A 5,392-nucleotide genomic window follows, 5' to 3' on the forward strand; every position below is an offset into this window, starting at 1 on the left:
TTCAAATATTATTYTCAATTAAGATTTATGCACTTTTCAACCAATTGTCGAAGCACGTTCGTCATTGTGATTGACATATCTCCAGAACATGCGTTTAGAACGCATCAATCGCCTCTTGAGATCTCGAAGAACGTTGACAACTGAGTGTATTTTTTAGGARCGGAAATAAAAAGAAATTATTTAGTGACAAGTCAAGGCTACACAGGGACAACTTATAAGTTCTCAGTTTGAAACACCCATACCATCGATTTTTTTTACTTTGCAATATAGGCCTCCGACTCATAACCTGTCGCAATGTTATAGAACTGTTTCGAAACACCTTTATCTTATTTTTATACACTTCGACCAATCGACACAAACTTTTTTTAACTGATGGTGAAATACTCCCATCAATCACCAACAGGAAAAATTTCAACAATAAAATGTTAATGCAATACTGAACGGAGGTTAGTGCCACTAATATCTATAGTTCATTCAATCTAACGATAGAACACATGACGATCTTGTAATAACAGTTTGTGCACAGCATTTATAGTTTCCAGCACAAGAACTGATTTATAATGTTTTTCAATAAATTTGTATTGAAGTATTCGGCGACCTCGGTTGTATTCACCATATTCATGGTGGAGCTTCATCGCCAAAAATTGCATTAAGTTCATCGATGCAGTCTTGTAGAAATTTTGCCTCAATTTAACTCCATTTTTGGATCGAGATGAATATTTTAAGTTACTGTAAACGACACAAATAGCGTTCGTATGTCAAAACGTTCTGAGTATGYATGATATCCAAAATATCAAACTTTATGATAACGTTGTGAGCTGCTAGATTCTACACTAGGGTTGCCAATCCCGATGTAAAAGGTTTCTTACTATTTAAAGTTGATAGTATAATAAGATGAAATAATGGACGAAATGGCGTAATTTAAGTTATGGTGAACTAGGCATTAGAACAACAATTTCTATATTTTTTWATCYAGTTGCAGTAGTAACCTGTGACTCYYCAATCACTCGCTAGTATGGGTMATATYWAAAAAGTATAGGTTACTATCTCATTAAAATTATAGGCTCGTTTTTCTATTTGCTAAGGGTAGCTAGTAAACATATTTGAGTAATGTTTGCTCATTGTAAAAATTTATGAGCACATCGAAAAAGCTTCTAGCCAGCAAGATGATATAACTATAGAACATCCAATTTACTATGTACATAGGTTATCTGATTTAACCGCCCGAAAATGCCTTTAGAAGAATACAATTTTCTAATTTAATTCAAAACAATGAATAATGCTAGGTATACTATTTGTCAATYTACAAGGTTTGTGGAAATGGAGACAACTGATTTATAATTTATAAGGAAATAGATGTAATTAATTTAAGTAATTAGTCATCGGTGACCCAATTCGCTTTTTAATTGCACAAACACACACCACAATACATTGTAGACCATTAAGACAATATTCGACCTAATTACCTGCAGAACGAGTCATTAAACCAGAACAAGGTGCTCTACCAGTGTTTAGTATAAGTTCCCTAAAGAATCCAGCATTAAATCACAAGAGCTCCCAGAAGGAAAACTACAATTCTGCCGCAAGTGCTGAGCGTTATATAATTGCGGTAAACCGCTTGATTAGAAAGCAGTAATGCATAGGATGATAAATATAAAAGAAAGAAAGTAAAATGAGAAGACGTAAAAAATGTAGGCAAGGCAGAAAAAGCGAAGAGAATGAAGAATAAATGTATTTAGGGTAAATCTGTAATTGTGGCATGTAATTAAATTACAACTGTAAGCCGCAAAGTGGTACACGGTACAGTTACATATGTGCATGGCTGTGTATACTCGAAAATATGAGCGATTTCACGTCGATGTATGGCAAGACAACAAATGACCTTWACTTTTTGTTTCAACTCGGACTTTGCGGTTAAATATAATTAATTAGATAAACACAAATACACACACATGCATACAGTGACACACAAATTCAGGCATATTGCGCTTATAAGCACAACATTGCGGTTAATTGTTTCACCTGGGCGCTCTCAATTCTCTAAGTGCTTGGGCGGAAGACGCTTGGCTTGGTGGGCTGTTGACTCACAACTTACACTCACTCGAATGTATGTGTGTACAATATCTGGCATAAGTAACTGGTAGGTGTTACCGCAGACGGCTTTTGGTGGTCAGATGTTTGTCGTTTGACTCCCCTTACTTTCTTGCTGCCCCACCAATAGCTTGCGTACGCCTCCTATTCACCCGCCTTGCCGACCATTCAAAAGTCATTATCATTTATGTWTTGTTAGTAATTGATTAGATGCGTTAAATGCGGTTTAAGCCACATATTAATTGTTTTCAAGTGCCGCTAACGCGCTGTTTTTAGTTATTGTTGTTGCCTTTGCTATTTAAGCCGGTGTGCTGGCCACACACACTAATCAAATATTAATATTGCTTTTGCGGCAAATGCTTGCTTGCATTAATAAGCGGAATCGCCTTAATGGATACGATTCGCTAAGTGCTCCATTTAATGGGATTTTTAATGAGATTTTATGCCYATTTATACGAATTGGTTAGCCATGTGGGTACAAGTGAGGGAATATAACTGATTAAAGTTTGTTGTATTACAGAAATGATCGTGAAATGCTTTAAATAGCATAAAAAATGTTTCAAAAACCCATTTCGTTCGTTTTTAATTTTAGAAAAAAATTACTAAAATGACCGTGACTTTCAGTGAGCTCGGGATTAAGCAATCTCTTCTAACCCATTATCATCATAATCCTTCATATCCGATCGTCTATCTTAAAGTTTAAGTTAAGACTTAAACCACTTTTAGCTGAAGGCAGAATCGAGTCATCATAAGCTAACTTTTCAATTAGAGATCATTTCTCATGTAGGTTTACGGGCAGTGCTTTGCACCGAGTGAAACCAAGTTCATTTTCATCAGGTATTTCCATCTTTCTCTGCACCTATCAGCTCATGTCGCGCTTAAAAACTATTAATAGATACCTCAACTGTTGATCCTGATTCCGTTTTCAATCTCCGACTTTTGCCTTACAAAATCAGATGATAGAAATACTACAACTAATAAAAATATATTTTGTCCAATCCATAAGTGTCTTAACTGCATTTTTTGTTTCAATTCTAATGACGCAATTCCGCGCTAATATATTAAAGCATGTCGCATTAYGCGCCGTAACAATTCCTTATAACTGTTAAATCTAATTTCGTCTGCATTTCATACCGCTGGCATTACGCACGTTTATTATTACATTAAAAATTTGCATACAAAAGTAGCTTTCTCCCTTTCAATTATTTCGTGATTGTCATATGACCAAATAGTTGATTGGATTTGAGCGGCGAGCGCTCTGGCAACGCTAATAGGCTTACAGCAATAAGTTTCAATCAAAAATGCAAACTACGACACGCCACCACCATTAAAGCCAGTGCTTGGCCTACTCACCACACAAACCCGTGCGCCAACCGACACCCAGTCCGCTACTAGAGTAAGTACTTGTATATTCTTGCAGCTACAAGCAATCAGCAAATAGTCCAACACCACTTTCTTTCAATGCGCAGGGCTGTCGGTCTTGACAGTTTTTGGCGGCGAGCGGGTATGTAACATTTTAATGAAATAAAAAGAAAATTGCCAAAGCGTAAAAAAACATCAAAAGCATTTTTGCCTAATCACTTCAAAAATTATAAAGTAGAAAAGTGTGCGTTGATATTCATAGACGGATTGGTGACGYTTCTCGATCTTATGCTACAATGCTTGTATAGCCCTTTTTAGGCTCTTGGCCATTTCCAAGGCTTTGCCTTTTTACTGTTAATTTGTTGAACTTATTGTATAGTATGTAATGAGAGAAATTCTTTTATATTTTTTATTTAATCCAATTTGCATTTCAAATATATGTAGTATGTTATATTGGAAATAAGGTTCTGATAGATACAAGCATAAGGTTAGCAMCTGAAGTAACTATTGAATTAAAATGAAGAGCTTACAAAGGTTGGATGATATCTGTAATATATTTRAATTTATTTCAATCAGACAGGAGAGTGCTTGTTAAAATTTAGTATAAGCTGAGACGTCATACAAACGTAGATCTTTTGTTTGGCAGAATTCGATGTGTTAGATCAAGCGGGCAGCGCCTCCAGCACAATATATATACAAGGGTCTTTGCCTCCAGTGAAAATAAAGATCTCMCCTTCAGTTGACAAGAAATCTATAGCACACCCTCTAAAGAAATGATATTGAACTAGCCTAAATATAGCCAGATTCTACCKATACTCCAAAAGTATAYTAAGCTAGAAAAAAAATATACAAATAGTCTTCTTATTACTTCGAGAATTGTATTATGTAAATCGCAGACACTTAWTTTATATTCAATTCCGATTAATGGAAGTATGAGTTTTAGTTATATATATGTATTCATATTAAGTAGACTCATTGGCACAAGCAATCATGAATAGATCGCAAGTTAAGCAGCTTAGCAAATTTATATTGTAATTTAACTGTTGTCTGGTCAGTGACTGTCTCCGAAGGGAATTTTAAGCGCAAATTATATTTATTCACATATTAGTACCTATCAATTACATTCGAAGGGACTGTACTACAAAGTCAAAGCACAAAGAGAGTATTCAAAAAAGTAAAATAAAGCGAGGATAATTTAAATTTTTTCATTCTACTGTTACGCTGAGGAAATAAATTATGAATAAAGTATAAGTAGTCATAAGTAACTAAGAAGAGTGCAAAAGATAAATATAGYACGAGGATTGTAACGTGACCTTAAGACTATTGTGCTCAAGAAGTGCGCAACTGCAAACGCCAACCAATAAGGAGCTTACTCCAAGAATTCATTGATAGCAGTCTTACTAAATTTTTTACTTGAAAAGCCAGATGCCCGGAACTGCATTATTATTGGTGTGATGAACGAGGGAGATCTCGAAGAAGAAATCCCCAGAGCCGAATAAAAATGGGAGTAAGCCGTGCTGATGAACGTAAAGCACAGATGCCGGTTAGTACCAGGGCTAAACCAAAATTATTACTTGCGACGACGAATTATCAGTCAAACTCTATATAGACGCTTTAGCGAAGGTAAGGGAAGTACTCTCCAGAGTTTAAATGGTAGCGGTGAATACAAGGGACATTCCGTCCGGGCCAATTTCAAGGATTTGGAACCCGCCTACATCATCACAGCCGGACCAAATATKGCAGTTCATCAGAGCGTGTTATACGAATGTGCATACGAAGGGGTAGAAATTCGTTAAGGCCTTCGCGAACTCCGTAGCAGAATTTGGCTTGGAGACCAAAAAAGCCACAATGCAGGTCCTGCTGTTGCTTAGAAAGGAATCTATCGAAGTGCGGCTGAAAAGTGGCGGGGAGGATGGATTCTCAAAAGAGGAGAATCACA

The sequence above is a fragment of the Bactrocera latifrons genome, unplaced genomic scaffold (assembly GCF_001853355.1).
Source record: "Bactrocera latifrons isolate USDA-ARS-PBARC rearing strain unplaced genomic scaffold, ASM185335v1 scaffold_40, whole genome shotgun sequence".
NCBI classification, from domain to species: Eukaryota; Metazoa; Arthropoda; class Insecta; order Diptera; family Tephritidae; genus Bactrocera; species Bactrocera latifrons.